General features: G+C 38.1%; 1 pseudogene; it reads left to right on the top strand.

Annotated features, from left to right (window-relative positions):
- The first annotated feature begins 14,894 nt into the window (after positions 1–14,894).
- On the top strand, positions 14,895–18,689 carry LOC138820957 (52 kDa repressor of the inhibitor of the protein kinase pseudogene; annotated as a pseudogene).
- The last annotated feature ends 3,283 nt before the right edge of the window (positions 18,690–21,972 follow it).

Raw genomic sequence — 21,972 nt, 5'->3', positions numbered from 1 at the left:
CTCTCTCTCTCTCTCTCTCTCACACACACACACACACACACACATCAATGGCTTTTCTGTATGCCAACAATGAGAAGAGTGCTGCTGGAACTCTCATTTCTAACCAGTTAATGCCAAGTAGAGTGATCCAGCAGGTCCAAAGGTCCTTTGTGTTATAGCCTTGCTCACTTCATTTTTACATTCTCTCACATTTCTCTAGCTGCATGAACTGACTTGTAGCTCAAATGTAGGGTTGGCTTGCATGGCTTATCTTGCCTTGACTGAGTATTTCTGAATATTATCCACAGATTCCCTGTGAATTAGTTAGTGACCTGACAGAAACAAATAGAAATTTTATAATATTTAATAAAAAGCACTAGACCACAACAGACAAAGTAGTATTCTGGTGGGACATCATTCATACTGACAGGGGTAAAGAAACAAAGCAATTATCAGAATCTGGAAACAGAACAAAAAGTTCTGTCTCTTACAGGAGGGAAGCCATCACCTAGCAATCCTACAGGAAGACTTGGGAACTCAGGCTCCTCCTTTTTTTCTTTTTCTTCCTACCCCTGCTTGTGTTCTTCATTGCCTATACCCCATTGAATGTCACAAGTCAAAAAAACAAACAACAGTTGAGGAGGTGGGGAGGGAAGGGATGGTAGGGCAAAAACAAAGGAGGAGGTAACAATGCTGGATAGGAAATGTACTCATTACCTTACTCATGTAACTGTATTCCCTCTGTACAATATTTTTACAATAAAAATATATACAAAAGCTTAAAAACAAACAAACAGCAACAACAAAACAACTCTGCAGGTTAGCAGGACATAGGGAAGGATGGAGAAAGACCAGCGTAACTCAAGTTATAAAAGCAAGATATCTGGCATGTCTTGTATCAGAATCAGCGTGTAGAACTTGTTGAAGCAGGTGGTGGATGCTCACTAATGAAATCTCTGTCTTATTTTAAAATTTTTATTGTAAAGGTGATTACAGAGGGGTTATACAGTTACATGCGTAAGGTAATGAATACATTTCTTTTTTAACAGTGTTGTCCCCTCCTTCATTTTCTCCCACTCCCCATCCCAACTCCCATTCCCCCTAAGATGTAAAGTTCATTTCCAACATAGTGTCTAGTGAGTATTGTTGCATTGTCCCATTGTTTTTTTTGTGATTCCTCTTCACTTCCTCAAATCAGATAAACTTATATACAAGACAAATGATAGAGAAATCAAGAACAGTGACAATATGAAATAAACCAAAGGAACAAAAGGAAAGAAAAAAAAAGAAATAACTACAAACATTATACCAAAAAAAATCCCTCTTGTTTCCATTTCTTGGAGTTAATTTCAATAAGTATCATTTTATCTCATCATATGCACATTGCTATTGAGCTATTGTGATCCTCTGCTAGGACTATCCTAGACATATACTAATTATTACAAATGCAGCCTATGTTTCTGACTTACTTCACTTAATATGATTTTTTCCATTTTCTTATGAATGGAATAGTATCATTCTTTCTGATGGAAGTATAGAATCACATTGTGTATATATACTACCTTTTCTTGGTCCATTCATCTACTAAGGAGCATTTGGGTTAATTCCATATCTTAGCTATAGTAAATAATGCTGCAACAAACCTGGTTGTGCTGGTAGCTTTAGTATGGCCTTGTTTGTGGTCATTTGAGTAAATGCCCAGGAGTTGGATTGCTGGGTCATAAGGAAGCTGTATGTTTAGTCTTTTGAGGAACCTCCATGCTGCTTTCCAGAGTGGCTGAATGAGTTTACATTCCCATAAATGGTGTACAAGTGTTCCCTTTGGCCACATCCCTGCCAGCATCAGTTGTTTTGATTTGCATTTCTTTTATGACCATAGATATTGAACATTTCTTCATATGTCTATTAGCCATTCTTATTTTTTTCTGGAAATGTCTCTCTTTAGGTCTTTAACCCACTTATTAATGAGGTTGTTGTTTCTTTGGAGATTTGTTTTTGGGGGGGGGTAATTTTTTAACCCTAAGTATATTTTATATATGAGACCCTTGTCTAATGCATAGCTAGTAAAGATCTTCTCCAAATCTGTGGGTTTCTATTTATCTTTCTAGCTATTTCCTTTGCCATGCAGAAACTGCAGTTTAATGCAATCCCATTTATCCAGAATTTCTTTGATTTATTGTGTTTCTGAGTCTTTATTTAGGAAGTTTCAACCTGTGCCAAGGAGCCCTAGTGTTTCCCTTTCTCCTTCTATAATATTTTTGGGATATCTGATCTTACATTGAAGTCTTTGATTCATTTGGAATTGATTCTGGTGCAGGGTGAAATCTGTCTTTAATTGATAGAATATTGTTTCTTCTACATGTAAAGAGTTTTGGCCCATAGTCACATTATAAAGTACTTGCTGGGATCTGCCATACAGTCAGAACTACCTTGTATCTACATGGAGCCATGTGCCAAGTCTTTGCTAATGGAATGTCAGTAGAAGTCTGTCACTTCTGGGCTAAAGTTCTAAGATATGAGTGTACATTTCAATGTTCTCTCCTTCATCTTGGCCATCTGGATGAAAGAACTTGGAGACTCTACAACATGATACAACCACAAGAAGAAAGATTTGTGCCAGGCTCTGGTGACCCATGCCTGTAATCCTAGATAATCAATAGTCTGAAATATGAGGATTGAAGTTCAAAGCCAGTCTGGGCAGAAAGGCCTGTGAGACTCATCTCCAATTAACGACTAAAAAGGTAGAAGTAGAGCTGTGGCTCAAGTGGTAGAATGCCAGCTTTGAGCAAAAAAACTCTGGGCCAGGCCCAGAGTTCAAGTACCAGTAACAATGCAAAAAGTAAAACAGATTTGTGTCTCTGGAACCTCATGGGGAGAAATATCTCCCACAAAGCAGACAACTGCATATGAGCAAAAAAAACTGAGAAAGTTGTTATAAAAAGTTTAGCTTGTACAAAACTAGAATAATGACTCTCATTTCCTGTTGTCTAGGTATAACCATTGTCAAAGATTTTTCCATGTCAGCTTAACTTACCCCCCATCCTCATCTTTGCTACAGTATTTCCAAATAAATGCCAAGCATTATGCCATTTGATCATAACATACTTAAATATATAGCTCTTAAAAGAGAAATTGTGCTCACCTTTAACCACAATGGCAGGTTATCCCTAATGAAACTATTAATAAAAATTTAATAGCATCTACAAAGTCCAAACATCATATTTGATTGTTGGGACTTTTACATGAAATACTGTCCCCTTCCTCAGGGTGCTCCCCATTCTGGTTTAATGTACTTGATTCAGTGTTGATATCATTTCACCTGCTCCCCTATCTCTATACATCTGGAACAAAATTACTCTAGAAACTATTCAGGTTCGATTTTCCGTAAGAAATCTCCACAGTGTATTAAGTATACGTGTTGATAAAAATACAGAGTATTAGCTCCACTAGCAAACATCTTGCAGTGATCTAAACAGACTCTTCAGCAGAAAATGAATCAACCTTAGGATGACCCCTTTCCTCTTCTGCTGAATTCTTTAAAAATAAACTCAGCTGTTAACTTTAGAAACATTTACTAATACCTCCCTCTCTGGATGGACTAGTATTAGCTCCCATGTCTCTATCTTAGCATTCATTTGTGCACATTAGTGACATATTTATTCATGAGACTCAATTTTTATTTTATATTTTTGCTGCCATGGGGCTTAAACTTAGGACCTGGGTACCATCCTTGGTCTCTTTTTGCTCAAGGCTAGTGCTCTACTATTTTAAGCAATAGTACCACTTCTGATTTTCTGGTGGTCATGGACTTTCCTGCCCTGGCTGACTTTAAATCACAATCCCCATATCTCTGCCACCTGAGTAGCTAGGATTTACAGGTGTGAGCCACCAGCACCCAACTCAATTTTTATTTTTGTTAAGTACCAAACAGTAATCAGTCTGATAATCTGAGGAGAAATGAGCCTTTCCTCCTGGTCCTATTCAGGTCATATAAGTGAGTGTTAAAAATTAAGTCAATAAAGTAAAACCTGAAAAGTTTCTGGTGCTGGGAGTATAGTTTAAGACCCTGGATTCAAACTTTAGTGCCACCAAAAAACTGAGAAAACTATTAGTATGCTGTGGTATTTATCTACTACATGAAAGAGGGGGTAGAATTTTCTTTCTCATCACAGGCCTAGTAATCATGGTTTTGAGCTATGCATTTGAATTATGGAGAAGAGGAAGTATCAAATTCTTCCCAAAAGAACTCCATGGAGGGGTGTGTTACTCTGAGAGATGGATGATCCATTGCTCAGGGTGTGAGGGAAGAGATATATGCATCCACTCAGATGAACCTTCATTACTCATGTCAGAAGTGGTCCATTTGCATTCCTTCTAGGGGCCCACAAACCATGTGACAGACTATCAGCCAAGTCCCTTGCTGTCTCTTAACTGTACCTCTCAGCTTCACTTTGGCTCCTGTCCTGGAGAAGCCTGATGGATTGGAGAAAAGAAGCAGAAGGAAAACGGAGACACTACCTTGCTTCTAGAGCAGGCTCAAACTAGTGGCAAGGAAATCCTCAACTCTGGAGCTTTAACAAATATAAATGACTGAAACCAGCCCTGTTGTTGTCTCTATAAATGAGCAGTGGATGATATTTGAGATTTATCAGAAAACTAATGAGACCTGTACTAGAATGACTTGTTCTTCCTTGAACTAGAACTTGAAGAGCAAGTAAAAATAGTGGAAGAAATCAGAATCCCCATTTTCTGATCACAGCCTTGATACCCCTTGCCAGCACAGTGTATCATAGTGTATATGATTCAGTGTATCTGATTCTTCTTCCAAACTTAGCTCTCCCTTGTGGCAGGAATCATCCTATCATAAGAAATTCAATTATTTCTTATATGGTTTTTAGTACATAGCATGTGGTTAAGGTCTGAGAGAACATATATAGTAGAAATAAATTATAAATTAGTAGATATTTAATTCCATAGATATCAGATAAATCAGCTTCCTACTTGATAAATCCCAATGAACCATAAAACAGGTACCTGTATCTAGGCATGTTGAAGATAAGAAATGATTTATCAAAAGTAATTATTAAACACTATTTACTAAAGATCAAGTTACTTTTCATTTATAGCACAGCTTTCTCCAAGTGTTAATCAGTCTTTTATAGTTTCCAGATGGAGTGTTGATAGGATTTTAACTTTTAGCCCAGCTTTATAAGATAAGCAATTAATTTGGAACATCCTTTAAATTTATTTCCCTCTGAGCTATTAGTCAAGGCCTATCAAGAAAAACCAAAGTTCTCTTTGTAGCATGAGAAACTAGGCTTGGTATGTCTCTGAGGATTCTTTATCTCTATCTTCATACTGAGGTAGACCGCTCTCAATATTAAGCAGGCACCCATGTGCTTGCATATTATTCTGAGCATTACAGGCCCCCACTTGTCTCCTGTATAAAATGAGATTGGAGCAATTGATGAAGGTCCCCAGGTCCAGTGGATTTTATCTAATCATCTCTGACTATTCTTGGCCTGTTATATTATTTAAGGGACTCTGTTAATGAGGTGAGGGGGTAAATGTGTCAACCCTACAGCAACCTATTGCCTGGGTCACTTTCACAGCTGATGTCCATCATTACTTTCGACATGGGAAGCCTAGATCTGGAACTCATTTTGAAGTAACTGCTGAGGAATGTATGTGGTTGGTTGGTTCTCTGAGATTCCAATCAAGGCTTAGAATCCCTGAGCATAATTGCTAGAGCATAATGCCATGGAGCATGCTGAAAGTCTACTTTCAGGTAATCAATACAGGTCTTCTTGGTGGGTCATCAGCCTGTTCAGAGGACTAACCATTCAGCCTTTGCCTTTGATCAAGTCTTTAAAGCTTATCTTCAACTGTAAATCTGAATCTGCTACATTCAGTGACAAACAGGGAGATTAATTAGTCAAGTTGCTTTATTATTTTCTCTTAGTTTTATCCCAAACTATCTCTATGCATCAGTTTAAACAAGTACAGCTTTAAATAATAGTGGTGACAACATTTGTAGTTAGTTTTATAGAAATCAGAAATACAAAGGATCAAACAACAAAACCTCATAATTCTATCATCAAATGCAGCTTCAGTTCAAACTTAACATTTTCATGTGAGGGCCTCCATAGTGAAGTACCAAGTATTGAGTGGCTTGAGAATATTTTCTCATAGTCCTAGAGAAGTCCTACCTACCAGCAGGGTTGGCTTCTTCTGAGTCGATGCTCCTTTACCTTGTAGATGGCCATCCCTGAGTCCTTCCATGGACTCCTCTCTATATCTGTGTCTAAATTTCATCCAGTCATATTGGATAGGTCCCATCCTGATCATCTCTTTTTGGAGACACTATCTTCTGGTCATATTCTGTGGTACTAGAGATTAAGAAGTCAATGTATAAATCTGAGAACATAACTCAGCCCTCGTAATTTATATTCCTATGTGCCTCATTCACACACATTTTACTTTATGAAATTGGCTTGCATATTTTATAATGTACATTAGTGTTAAATTAAAGACTTTCTGTTTTATATATTAGTATGCTCAATGGCTCAATACAAACTCATTATATCAATAGACATTTATAGTCTAACTGCTTCATAATATAAAATACAATGCATACCTTGGCTTATAATATTGATAATAGATAGCTTTAAAAGGGAAATGATAGAAAATATATTCAAGTGAAACATTCTGTAATATGTGGTGGTGTGGTTGGGATCTCCCCAGCTCTATGTACTAAAAGTTTAGTCATCAGCTTGTCACACTGTTAGGAAGTGGTAGAACCTTTAGGAGCTGGGCCAAGTAAAATGAAGATAGGTCACTGGGGGCATGCACTTAGAAGCGGATATAGTGATGCCAGCCCTTCCCTCTTCACTTCTCAGAAGCCATGAGGTAAACAGCTTCCTCTACCATGTGTTCCTGGTATTATATACCACCTCACCACAGGCCTGAGGGCAAGGGGGCGAAGGAAACAGTACCATGAGTTCAAATAAACCTTTCCTTCAGTTGTCAAGCCTTTTGTCATAGCAATTAAAATCTGACTAGTAGATCTGGATAAAGGAACCCTGAGATGTACATGTGCATTCACAAAACCTGAGGACTGATTACATAACTGGCACTGGCCTAAGGCTTTGAATGAAAAAAGGATACAAGGTTTTGGTCTTGTGCAACTTACATGTGACAGCATGCACAAAGATAGTGATAAGCAAGCAGAATGAACACTGGAATAAATGAGAGGGAAGAGAAAACAGAGGCAAGAGATTAATTAAAGACAGGACTGAAAAAAATAAGTAAGTAAGGGAGAGAGGGTCAGTGAGGAACTTGTGAAGAAGTGGCCTTTAAAACAATTCCCAAAGTTGAGAAAGCCCAGTAAAAGGGAACGGTAAGCAGACTGGCAAAGGGCTATTCAAACTGTTGGTAGAATGAAGTTTTGACCTACTCCAGCGCTGGTAGAAGGTCCCTGGGGCTGGAGCATGGTAGGCAAGAAGTTTCCTTTTGTGAGCATAACAACAAGAATTATCCAAGACCTCTAAGATGTACTGAGAGGATGGACACATAAGTATACTGAAATCTGTTATCAGAGAAGATACTCAGATGAGGAATAAGCGTAGAAGATGACCAACACCAAAAAACTATCAGGTACATGCAAACCACTAGAGACAGCATTATCCATTTATTAGAATGGCTAGAATAAAAAATAGTGGTGACATGGAGAAATTCTTGTGGAACATTTTAAGTTTCCAGATTCTAAGCTTTACCTCCAAGTCCAGTTGATTAAATAATAAGAAAGAAATTAAAATTTAAGGCAGGACAAGTCTATTTTGTGCTCAAGGAAGGGAAGGGCCAATGTAAAAAATTTTTAAATCATGATTTTTCTGACTACCCCAACAAAATCTATTTTCTAAGGCACCAACTTGAAATTCATTCTTGTAAAGCAGAAGCTCCCAGGAGAATGCACAATAATATGGGAAATGAAACTGTGGATTAGGAATTGTGGAGGAAAGTTATCTTCATACAGAGAGACCAGGTTTCCATAGTTCTCCAACATCACATCTCTATACAAATTTAACCGAGCATTCCCCCTCTGGAGAGAATTCTATGTCCCAGCTTAGGATGTCAACAGTTTCTGGATGTATGACTACTGTCTCTTGTCTCTTTACATTCCAGCAGTCTTTTTATTGCTCTATAAATGGGACCCAGTAGAGTGTTAAGACAGAAAGCCTCTGGGAGACCAAGTTTCTATGGTTTTCTAACATTGCCTTTGTGTAAAAAATCTGCTGGGCAAAGTCCAGGCAGTCCTGTACCCATGGAAAGAAGCCAACAGTAGTAGTATCCTTGAATCTCAACAGTTCTATTTCCTACTTCAGTGCCCCAGAGTACCCCAGGATCTGAGGGTTTCAGAGACACATAGCCTGAGCAGAGCCAGCTAGGCTTCACAAAGCAATTCGAAATGGGTCCAGAGCTCATATGTACCACAGCCAAAGTTCCAGGAGACTGACACCTTGACTAATAGCATATAATGGAAATGGCACATGCATTTCCAATATAGGACATAAAAAGACTATGCATGTTCATCTGCTTTCTTGGGCATACTTTTACTGTTAGAATCCAGCATGGGAGCTCATACTCTCCCAGATTTGAGTTCACCCCATAAGGCACTACCTCTAGATGTTTCAAGCAAGCACCGAACTGAGGTCACAACCCAGTGCTACCGCCACCTGACAGGCATTCAAATAAAACCACCTTGACATTGCCTGCTGTGAAGCCATCTTCATCCATTAGGTATCAGATAAGATTTTCAACAGAAGTCCAATGCCAGTGGCACATGGCTGTATTCATAACTATTTGAGAGACCTGAGATCTGAAGATGGCAGTTTGAAGCCCAGCCTGGACAGGCTTCATTAATTTGAGACTCATCTTAAATTAACCAGCAAAAAATCTAGAAGAGAAGATGTGGCTGAAGTGGTAAAGCACCAACCTGGAGTGACAAGGCTTAGGGACAGTACTCTTGTCCTAAGTTTAAGCCCCAGTATCAGTACACACACACAGACAGACACAATTCTAAACATATAGAAAAACTAGTTCCACTATGTTCTGTCTGCATTTCTGATTGGATTAGGACATTATTCTGAAGAGAGGATATTTTTTCAGATCTTCTAAATTGGGTTAAGCAGTGGGAAACAGCTAGACAGACTACATGTCTAACCTCCCTCCCTCAGCCTTAGACTGCAGGTCCCCATTATACAAACTCTTCCAGAGAAGAAGGAAGCATGTTGGTCATTTATAGAGTGGAAGTTGGGGCTGGCAGACATTTGTTCATTCACGCCTCTTTCAATGATGATGAAAGAGACGAAAGTTGGGATATCTATATTTAGATCTAGATGGGGTACATTACAAGTAGGAATCATTTAAGCTGTGCCTTCAAAGGAATGTGCAAAATGAGGGTCTTGAAATAATTTCTAGTAAGTTCCCTTGCAGTTCTGGCATTTATCATGAAGTAGTAGAGCATAACTGTGATGAAGATAGACTTTCGATCAATCTGCTCGAGTTCAAATCCTGGGGCAGTGGGGTGGGGTGTGTTCTTGGTACAAGGGATTGAACCTAGGCCTTCATACTTACTAAACAAGCGCTCTACCATTTGAATTATTCCCCCAATCCTTTTGGTCTTAGTTTGTTTTCAAAGTAAACTCTCAGATGATTTTGCCCGACTTGAACTGAAATCCTCCTGTCTCTACTTCCTGAATAGTGTGGATTAGAGCATTTGCTGCCCCACCAGGCTCCTGACCTTGCCTTACTTCATTCTCAATCCATGCTGTCTTTATGGATCTGACTCTACACCATGGATTGTAACACCATGGTTGTAACTTTGTTACAACCATTAGGAAAGGGTGTTTTGACTTCTGTTCAGGTTTCTAAGCTCATAGAACCTAAGTCCAAAGCCATTGGTGATCATCTCTGTCTCTAATCTATGAGAATCCAAAAACAGACAATAGGGAGGGAAGCACACTTTGACTCCATGACACCTAAAAGCAGGATGCCTCAAGTTATTTTAATTATATGAGTTGATAAATTACCTACTTTTTTCTAGTTTGTCACACAGAACTCATATTAGTTACAATGAGATAAGAAGCAGAAGGCACAAGGTTATATGTTGAAAGAATGATGTTCTAGAATGGTGTTAAGCTGTACTGAGTGCTAGATGTCAATGGGAAAACACAGCCCACTAAATAAAGATCAGAAGGCCTTAAGCTATAATTGGATATTTTACTTTTTGTTCTGTTTTACACAATCTGGCCCTATAGAGCATGCTAGCTATGCAAAGCATTTCTTCACTTGTACCAAGTGGTTTTTGGCAGCATTGAAAGATTTCTATTTTAAGAGAACAGTGGGTATGTATCCATGAGACAGTTCTTGATTCATCTCTTCCAAATGGGTTTGCCAGTAATATAATTCTGAGTCTATTATCAGAACAGAGTATTAAAACAGTCTCTTATGGTATATCCATTCTTAGGACATGAGTCTAGTTCTAGTGCTGCTGAGCTGTCTGCTTCTTGCTTCAATTTCAGAAGGAGAAAAATAAATGAGTGTCTTTGAAAGGGAGGACTTGTTCTTCCTCTCCTGAATTCTCCCCTGCAAACACCACACTTTAGTTGCTACAATTGTTTGTTGCAGCTGTTTCTCTTCATCTTCTAAAACCACTTGTTCTTTATTTTTTTCGTAGTTTTCCTCAATGTTTAGATTTTAACACATGGGTTCAATTATATACAATCCAGTCTCTAGAGAGGGAAGTAGACAATGGCAGGAAAGTGACTAATCAGTCTTTTCCTATGTGGAAAAGACAGAATCTTCCTAATTTCAGCCCTGTCCTCTCACTCCCTTGACAGTAACACAGTTATATTTGCTATTCTTGAGCAGGACAACTGTAGCTCAGTGCATGGCTGTCAGGCTCTTCTGGAAGCTTTCACAATGATAATGCCTTAGAGCTCTGTCCTTGCTTTCTTTTTCTTTTCTTTGTGCCAGTACTGAAGCTTGAATTAAGGGCACCCAACTCTTTTTGGCTCTTTTGCTAAAGGCTCTATTAATCTGCCACTTGAGCCACACCTCCACTTTTGGATTTTTGGTGATTGATTAATTGGAGATGAGTCTTGTGGACTTTTCTGACTGGGTTGGCTTTGAAACTCAACCACTGGTGCCTAGCTCTCTGCCTGCCTCCAAGTGTGTGTGTGTATGTGTGTGTGTGTGTGTGTGTGTGTGTGTGTGTGTGTGTGTGTGTGTGTGTGTGTGTGATCAGCAGAAAATGACACATGACTTCTTTTGATTTGAGGATGTAATAATCAATTGCTGAAATATTTGTTTGATGTCTTGTGCTTTTATTTGTTTGTGGACAGCTATGTTCTCTCTCAAGAAGAAAGAAATCAGAAAATACTCAAAATCAATTCAGGATCCACACAGATCCCTAGTTTCCACTGCTGTATTGTAGAAGACTGAATTGATTAGGCTGGACTCAGTTTAAAAGAATGAAAGCAAGGAATTTGACATTAGATATGGAAGAGGAAAAGGAAAACTATCTGGTTTACTCTGAAGTTTACTGAAGATGAGAGAACCTCTGGTAGAGATAGTAGCCTGGATACCCAAAGATAACACTAATCGTCTCAGCATTGAAACTACCTATGAAGAGCTTGCATCTGATCAGCATACAGAGGGAAAAAAATACTCAATAACTAGCCAGTTTCCCTGGAGTATGGACAAAGATAATTGACAATGGAATCCCAAAGTGACTTAAAATCAAAAGTCTCTACTATTTTTTCTTAACCATTAAATCAGGAGATCATAAAGAAAGATACATTAATATTTTATCAGCCTTAATGATAAAAAACTAACTTTATGTCACTATTTTTAGAAAAATAGACACTATTTATTGCATCCTATTATAAATTGATTTGCTATCTCTAAGTCTTATGTCATTTATATGTGAAACATCTAAGATTTCTAATAACAGAACAAGATACAAGACTCTTAACAGAATGAATGAAGGTTTTGCAAGATTCAACTACATACTGATTGCAGGAAACTAATCATTAAATAGCATATAGTTTAAAGTAAAAGCATAAAATAAGCCTTGTTAACATTTATGCTGAGAAAACAAGAGTGACATTTTAGGACAAGAAATAAACCTACAGATAAAAAGAAAGATCTCAAAACAGTCTATCAAGAAGACATAATTATAAATATTCAGGTATCTAGTTATAGACTTAAGAAATACATGAAATAAAATCGACAGAACTAGAAATAGAAATACATAAACCCATAAAAATCATTTAGCTACTTCAATTCTTTTTTCTCAGGAATTGATAGAATAATTAGAGAAAACAGTAACAATATAAAAGAATAAAACAGTATTCCAATCAACTTGAGTTAGGTGTTTGTAGAAAACTCCAATGAAATGCACATTATTTCCAGATTCACACAGAACACTCCTCAAAGCAGCCAATATAAAGGATTAGAATCTAAAGTATTAGAAATATAGTAATTCTTTTTTAACACAACTGAATAAGAAAACTTAGTAACAGGGATACTAAAAAAATTCATATATTTAATATTAAAGAACATAGTTTTAAGATAATATGTATTACGGAATATATCACAATAAGCCTTAGGATATATTCTACTTGAGTAATAATGAAAACACAATATATCGTAGCATGTAGGATGAAGTTAAAACAGTTACTAAAGAGAAATTTACAATTTTAGATGTTTATGTTATAAAAGAAAGCTAAAATTAATAATACAAGATTTTTATTAAGAATTCTAAAAGGAAGGTCCAACTGAACCCAAGACTAAACGAGGAAATAATATATGAATGCAATTACTGAAGTTGAAAATAGAAAATTTATAGGAGAAACTAATTGAAACTGGAATTTAGTTTTTAAAAATTACCTAATACTTTTATTAGACCAATCCAGATATGATATGATATAAAAGTGAAATGCATACAGAAGGTTTGATAAGTGGACTTTGTCAATATTAAACACAGTATTTTAAATGTTACCTTTAAGAAAATAAAAATTGCTGGGTATGGTATTATGTGTTTAATACCATCTATTCAGGAGTGAGGGACAGGAGGAATGTAGTTTAAACCTGAGAAAACCTGGGCAAAAGTTACCAAGGCCATATCTCAAAAGCAAGTCAGGCATCAAGTGGCACAGATCTGTACGTAACCCTGGCTACTGGAGATGGGGAACCAACGTATTCTGTGAGTACTAGGCCAACTTGTATAGTTAGCTCAAGACTATATTTGCAAAACTAGAAAGTAAAGGAAGTGGTGTTGTGGTTAAGTGATAGAAGTTCCAAATTCAATTTGCATTTCTTAAAAAATGAAAAAAGAAAAAACTAAAAAAAATGCTTTACAAAAATTAATGGGGAAAATCAAAAGAGTTGAATTCTATAAGAATAGTAAAAATATCACATTGCATATGTTTCTCTAAAGTTTTGCATCCAAAGAATTTTGCCAACTTGATTAGCATAAGACAAAGTAGTTTTAAAACTGGATAAATGGGGCTGACCATGTAACCTGGCATACATGAAGCGCTACCTTTAATCCCTAGCATAGCAAAATAAATAAAAAATAAAACTTGGCAAATACGTGATATGAGAATAACCAATTAATATATGAAAAGATTCTCAAAATGTGTATATGAAAAGATTCTTAATGGTTTTCAACGAACAGGAAAGTATGTTAAAAATGCATTGAGCCTGGGTATAATCGCCCTAAAACATAAAAACAGAAGGATTAAGAGTTTGAAAGAAGTCTAGGATACATAGTAGAACTTTAAGCTTTCAAAAAATTGAAAGTTTAAAAAAATATATATAAACGCATTTTTGCATATCTATTGAGTGGCTTGAGAAATGAATTTGAGAATATAAGGGTGAGGATATAAAGCAACTGAGACTCTCATATTACATGGCAAATGTTAAAAGAAAAAAAAAAGGAACATCAACCTCCAAAACTAGGTTGTGAGTTCCTTTAGGGTCAATTTATGCCCATCTTCTCTAGTCCTCTAAGTATGTATGCATCAAAGAAAACAACATAAATGTCCACTCGAAGATTTATTCATTTTTAGTAATGGCCAAAATTAAGAACAACCCAAATGTCCAAGAAGAATAGTTTAACAGATTGTGGTATATCTATGCAATAGAAGACTAATAATAAAAATCAAGAGATTACTGGTACAATGAAAATCAACAGATGACTGGTATAATATAGATCTAAAAGCTGACATGCAATAAAAGGAAAACTAATGTGACAGAAGAGCTCAGTGGCAACCCAGATATGGTGGTAGGACAGGTACTGAGGATGCAGAAATGAGAGGGAACTTTTGGGGTGAGAGAAATGAAATGCCCTATGCCTTGATTGGCATAGTAGATGTCCAGGGGTGTATGTGTGTCAAAACCATAAAATCGTTTCCTTAAAATGGACACATTGATTATGCATGTATTAAACCTCAATAAACTTGATTTTTAAAACAATTGTAAAGGGGCTGGGAAGGTGGCTCAGTGGTAGAGTGCTTGCCTTGCATACATGAGGCCCTGGGTTCGATTCCTCAGCACCACATAAGCAAAATAAAGAAAAAAGCTGGAGTGGCACTGTGGCTCAAGTGGTAGAGCGCTAGCCTTGAGCTGAAGAGCTGAGGGACAGCCCCCAGGCCAAGTTCAGGCCCCACGACCGGACCCCCCCCCCAAAAAAAAACAATTGTAAAAATCAGCTCAGGAAAACACTAAAAAGTTGAAGAAATATCCCATACCACAGAAAATATAAAATATGAAAATTCAAGGCTGAATTCAGAGAAAATTCAAAGATAAATGCAGAATATTTGGTTCACCATCCATGAAAGTAAGAAATGGAGGAGAAATACCAGTATTTCACAAACAAGTTTGAAATGTTGGATTATCCACTGAATCCACTTGCTTCTCCTACTGTAAGCTATTTCAGGGTCCTGGGAACCTGACCTCTTCAGTTTCCAGATTCAGACTTGGAAAAAAGAGTAGGTCTGGGAATCAGACAATGGATTATGACATTACATCAGAGTGACTACCATCAACATCCCAGTCATCCATCCTGTACTTTGGTTAGGAAGATGGATAATGTCCCTGTTGGTTACTCTTCTGCCTTTTTCCCCAAAGACACCGATTTCTATTAATCAGCTCTGCAATTCCCTGCAAATCAGATCCATTCACTATGCTTGCTCTCTCCCTCTGCTTTTAGTGTTCCTAAACATTCCTCTGCAAGTGGACAGAGACCCCTTTCCCCCCGCCCCCCAACCAACTGGAATGAGGAGGCCTGTGGGCCTCTCTGAAGAAGGGATGAGGCTGAAGTGCAGGTGGATGGTAGGCATTTAGCTGGCATATTCAAGGACCTACGTTTGATTCCCAGCACAGGGGTAGAAAAATCACAGTGGGTCTTTCATGGTCAGGAAGCATCTTGGAAACAGATTTCAGCAAGACTGCTTGTGGCACCTTTTATAGAGTCATTTTCTTTAAATTGTGATTGTTATTCTCTATGGATTCCCATTCTATTCAAACTCAAGCCACAGCCTTCCTCCATGGCTCAGTTGAAGTCTCAATTTACCTGGCACTTAACGTATTCCAGGCCATAATAACCTCCCTGTAGCTTTCAAAGCTTTCCCACAAAGCTTTCACGTATTTTACTGCTTGCCATTTCCATGTAGGTATCTTTTCCCCTCAACATAAGTACATATCACACATTGTCTTTTTCATCACTATTCTAGATAATGCATTGTACACAGGAGATGTCTCAAAGCAGATTATGTTAATTTTATATTAGTGTCATAAATTGCTTAGAGATGCCTTTTGGTCTCTCTTGTACTTCCTCATTCTTTAATAATGATACAATTTTTACTTAGGTTTCCCATGATACTGACATCCTTATCTATTCTACATATATATATATGTGTATATATATATACACACACACACATATATATATATATATATATATATATATATATTATTCTGCACATCCTCTCTTCTGCAACTCTGCTCTGGGAACCCTAGGCAGTTAAATTTATTGGTAGTGATTAATACAAGCTGATTATGTTCCAAATAAGGTAATGACCAATTTTTTTTTTATTTTGCTATGATTAAACCCAAAGGATCCAGGGAAAAAATGGTATGATTTATTGTACACAGAGGCTAAAGAGAAACTGAAGATTGGTATAAAAAGTCTGGCCCATCGGCCAGCAACATCTGCATCATCTAGGCGCCTGTTAGAAATGTACACATTTCTCACACCTCATGCCCTGCCCTATAACTGCTGAACCAGTCTCCTATGAATATTTGAATCTGATACGTCCTGGCTTTAGAAAACAATGACAAGGCTGCTCATGTGCCGCCTTTCCCCTCGCCCGTAGCCCTGCCAAGCCGGCTGGACTAACTGGCTCCCCTCCCGGCCCCGATGGGCAGGCAGGCCACTGACCCCTGGCACCCAGGGAAAAGCGAGGCCAGAGGCCGGGCAAGCTAAGAAGCCGAACTTCTGCGGAAGAACACGCAGTCCGACTTGGCCTTCTTCAGGAACAGGCCAGATGCCAGAAGTGGGCGGAGAATTGTAGGAGAGCAGACTTGGAAGATAAAACACCTATTGGCTGACTAAACATTATTGATTTATGTGCCAAACACTTTGAGACCTCCATGATCTGTAGAACCAGTCTTTACAGGACCGTTCTTCGACATAATGCAATACCAACAATATTTGATCTTACCAGTCATTTGATCAATCCACATAGCAGATATAGAAAACGAATAAGAGAATTAATTGAGTAAAGATGAAATCAGGACACTGAAACAGAAAAAAAAAATGATGGAACTTTTGAACAGGAACAAAACCACAAACAAACAACAGCAATGCTCAGAACCCCAGGGTAGAGGAGGGTGACCAGCAGGATGAAGACATTTTACCTTTAACCCTTGAAGAGAAGGAAAACAAGGAATATGTAAAGTCTTGATTTGAAATTTTGATTCTTATGGAAAAAAAAAATTCTTCTGGACGGGCATGAGGCTGATGAAATCCCAGATGATCTCTTTGCTCCTGATAATTTCCAGGTCCTGCTGGAATGCCGGATCAATTCTGGTGAGGAAGACCACAGTGGTGAACACTTTGTTCTATTCTAAAACACAGGAGAAACAGATGCTAGAGATATGAGACAGCTGCATTTGGGAAGAAACCCTCAGGAAAGTAAGAGATTCCCACTTCTTTTCCATTATCACTGATGATGTAGTGGACATAGCAGGGGAAGAGTATGTGTTGGTGAAGTTTGTTGATGAATCATATAACCTGAAAGGAATTTGTGGGCTTTCTGCCTTATGAAGCCGATGCAGAAATTCTGGCGGTGAAATTTCATACTACAATGACTGAGAAGTGGGGACTAAATATGGAGCATTGTCCTGGCCAGGCTTACATTGTGTCTAGTGGATTGGTGCTTCTAGACTTTTAGAGAAATACCCTCAAGCTATCTACACACTCTGCTCTTCCTGTGCCTTAAACACATTGTTGGCAAAGTCAGTGCCTGCATTAAGAGAAAATCTGGTCTTTTTTCCATTGATCACCACAACTGCATTTAGAACTTGACAATGTAATTTCTGTTCTTTTTCAGAATAGCGAAGAATGAGGCAAAGTACCGAAGGAAATTTGCCATTCTCAGTGGACAGGCAGGCTTGGTGCTTTTTTTAGTGGATCTCCTGCAAGTACTTGTTTTGTGTTTAGATGGTATAAATAGTGACACAAATACTAGATGGAACAACTGTATAGCTGGCCGAGCATTTGTTCTCTGCAGTGTAGTGACAGATTTTGATTTCATTGTTACAGTTGTTGTTCTCAAAAATGTCTTATGTTTTACAAGAACCTTTGGGGAAAAAATCTCCAGGGACAAACTTCTGATGTCATCTTTGCAGCCAGTAGCCTGACTGCAGTGCTTTATTCACTCAACAAAGTGATAGAAAACATTGAAGTTGATCATGAGTTTTGGTTTGAGGAAATCACAAATTTGGCAACCAAGCTTGATATCCAAATGAAATTCCCTGGAAAATCCCTCAGGGCCCAGCAAGGTAACATGAAATCCCAGCTAACCTCTGAGAGTTACTATAAAGAAACCCTAAGTGTTCCAACAATGGAGCATATTATTCAGGAACTTAAAGATATATTCTCAGAATAACACCTCTGGTTCCCTCAGTCATGAGCCAGCTCAAATTCAACATGTCAGAGGAACACCAGGCTGACATGTACAGAAGGGACTTACCCAACCCTGACACCCTCTGAGCTTCATTGTTAGAGAATTAAGTGGAAACACTGAGGGAAAGATATAGAGCCTCCATCTACTATTTATGAAGCCCTCCTTCTGCCTGACATCAAGTTTTTTCCTAATGTATATACCTTGCTGAAGGGCCTATGTTTTCTTCCTGTGATGAAGGTTAAAAATGAGCGCTATGAAAATGGATGAAAACATCTCAAAGCATAGTTAAGGAACATTTTGACAGAACAAAGTTCAAATAACTTGGCTTTGCTTAACATAAATTTTGATATAAAACATGATCTGGATCTAATGGTGGACACATATATTAAACTTTATACAACTAAGTCAGAGCTTCCTACAGATAATTCAGAAACCATTGAAAATACTTAAAAGACTTTTTAAATGGGCTCTCTCATATTTGGTATTTGGAAGAAAAGCTGTTAAGGTATTCCAGACCACATTGCCTCTAGGCCTCCAAATGAATATACTAGCCATTGATAATCTGCTTATATAAGTGGCCCTGTTTGAATTTTCATGCTTTGAATAACTGTCTCTTCTTCCAGAAGATGGCATTGGAAGTGTCATGCTTCACCTTTGAGTGACCTCTAGATAGTGTCACTGTGGAACTGTTTTAATTAAGTCATTTTAGATACAGCATTGTCACTGTGGATCTAGTTGTCAGATAGTTACCAATTATTTGATGAAAATGAATTTGAGGAAGTATGGAAAAGGAAGGAATTCATTTTATGAAATGTTACAATGAAGCCCACATTGCCTTTTGATGGATAGACGTTTTAAGTAGATGTTAAAACTCTGTTTTGGCAGCACTGGGCAGATGGAGGCAGGAAGATGTCAAGTTCAAGACCAGCTACATATGAGATCTTGTCTCAAAGACCCAGGGGTTAGGGATGTAGCTCAGGGGTAGAGCACTTGTTTGTATGCTTTGGGTTCAATGCCCAGCACAAAGGTGAAAAGTGTGAAACAGATAGTAAAGGGAACTACCAGAGAGAGAAATTTATTAGCTCACCCAAAGGTTTCCATGTAGATTTTTGTCTATCAAGGGAACTTAGAGAAACAAGCCACAGTTGAAGTTTGAATGGAAGAAATTGCTCTTGCTGCTTTACATCTGATGGTTATTGTTTGAACCCACATTTTCATAAGCTTTTCAGCAGGTAAATGTTGAACACTTCTGCTTCATGGTCAAGACAAAATCCAAGGCCAGCTACACAGGCAACTGGCTTGTCTGTTTGTGTCTGTCTTTTTTCTGTGATTATATCTACTGCCTCATCTTGATTTAAAAGAAAACCATACAAAATAGAGGGGAAGGAGAAAAACAAATTGTTTAAATAGGGATACCGGTGGACCCATTACAACAATGAGATGTACAAGTCATTATGTCGAAAACAAACTTTACAACTTTGGTGGTGGGTGGAGAAGGATTGGGGGGGAGTGGGGGGAGGATGGGAAGGAATGGGGAGGGGAAACAAAGGAAGAGGCTACAATGCTTGATAAGAAATGTACTCATTACCTTGCCCATGTAATTGTAACCCCTCTGTATAGTATTTTCACAACAAAAAATTAAAAAAAGAAAAACTAACTGTAAAAAAAAGAAAAGAAAAACCTACAAAAATAAATGTTTTGTGGTTTATCTAAAAATAATATGGGAGGAATGGACAAGTATCTTTGGGACAGTATATATTATATGTTCCTGAACTTGTCATGCAAGAAGTAGGGAAAACTTCATCATGAAAACAAATACCCTATCCTGATTGTGACATAAATCAAGGTTTGAAAGATACTGAGGTGTGTACTCTGAGTTCCCTAAGACACCACAAAAATTTAAAATTATGGAACTAGTGCTAATTAAAAAGTACTTGAAGTTTACATTTTTCCTGATACAAACATGTCAAACTAAAAGAACTACATGGAACTGAAAGGTTAAAGTTTGAGGCAGTGACCACTTGTTGCTTGTTTCTGTCTAGCAAAGCAACACGTGGTGGTAATCAAAACACCTGGTTGATTGTGTGCCTATATAAGACCTGCAAATCCTTAGCTCGGGGCTCTCCTCCTAGGCTCCACTGTGTCAGAGTGTAGGACGAGGCCCTAGCTGCAGTCAGTTTAAATAAAACAGCTGTAGAGTCTGACTCTCGGTGGTCTTCTTGCGGGGGATCCTGCGACCTTGTCATAACAACGAAGAAGAAAATATCTTTTAGGAAAATATATTTAGCAGAACCATAGGTTCATCGTATTTCTAGAAGCTTCTAAGAGTCATTAAAGATTGACTGCAGAGAAAGCAGGAGAAAGTTTGTGGCATCTGAGTATTCTGAAATGTATCACAAACTTGCACTTGGGCAGGAATAAGTATAATTGCTGAAATAGCAAAAATTGCTGGAGTCAGAAAGGACTGGATAATGTTGACCCAGGAAATAAAGAACAAAAGGAACAAGCCACCTGAGAAATAGCTGTTCTACCTCGGGTAGGCCAATGGACTGTGTGCCTAATAATAACTATCTTTTACCAAACATCTGCTCTCTACCTGACTCTGTTATGAGTAATTATTTTCCTCAATCTGATGACCTCATAAGGAAAGTGTTGTAATTGTCCATATGTAACCAGAAAGAAATCTGGGACAGACTGAGATTAAATAATTGCTCAGGGCCTTTCACGTAGTATATGCTGGAGCCTAGATTTAGCCTGCATTGACTTTGTTACTCTTTTTTTGTTTGTTTGCTTGCTTGTTTGTTTTTGTGAGTCATGGAGCTTGAACTAGGGGCCTGGGCACTGTCCTTGAGCTCTTTTGCTTAAGTCTAGTGCTCTACCACTTTAAGCCACAGTGCTACTTACAGTTTTCTGGAGGTTAATTAGAGATGATTCTCACAGACTTTCCTGCCCAGGTGGCTTCAAACTGTGAGCCCCAGATCTCAGCCTTCTGAATAGCTAGGATGACAGGCATGAGCCATGGGTGCCCGGTGACTTTGTTACTCTTGATTATATAATTTCCCTGCCAACTAAAATCAGTTTGTACTATAAGTAGCATGATAAGGCTGATCCTGAGCGGAAGGACCACAGTGGAGAAGTGAAAGTTTAAAGACACTGTCCCTGTGGTGCAATCCTTGGTACAACAAAGTTCCCCATTCTCCGAGGTATGGAGGATGGGCTGGGGACAGTAGAACATCAACATCCGCAGACTTTGGGGAGCCAAAGTGGGGTTTTCCTGGACACATCTTGCTTCACAAGCACATTTTCCACGGATTTTTTAAAAAATCAAGCTGTGCCAGGTTGTCAGGAGTCTTCAAACTGTTTGTTGTGCTATGTGGTTCAAATGCCTTCCAAGGTGATTGGGAACTTAACTGTGGAGCTCAGGCCCCCATGCTCCAATTGGCTTCACTTTTGCCTACTTCATCTACATATGAGCAACATGGATGAGAATTTATTTCCAAAACAAATGATCAGGCTATGTAGCTAAAAAAAATTCAGGCTTTGAACCAGTTAGAAGAACATGAATTAACTTGTGGTGCATCACACTGCTTATACACATCTTCCTTCCTCCTTTCCTCCAAACACAACTCACATTCAACCTGGGTCAATTATGATACTGACATTTGGTGTTTTTTAAATCTTGGGCAGAAAATATTTCAGTATCTTCTACACTATAATCTTGTTACAAGTCTGG

This window comes from Dipodomys merriami, unplaced genomic scaffold (assembly GCF_024711535.1).
Source record: "Dipodomys merriami isolate MVZ:Mamm:240054 unplaced genomic scaffold, mDipMer1.0.p SCAF_9, whole genome shotgun sequence".
In the NCBI taxonomy this organism is placed as follows: domain Eukaryota; kingdom Metazoa; phylum Chordata; class Mammalia; order Rodentia; family Heteromyidae; genus Dipodomys; species Dipodomys merriami.
Note: the sequence above shows the minus strand (reverse complement) of the source record. Positions and strands in the feature narration are given on the sequence as shown.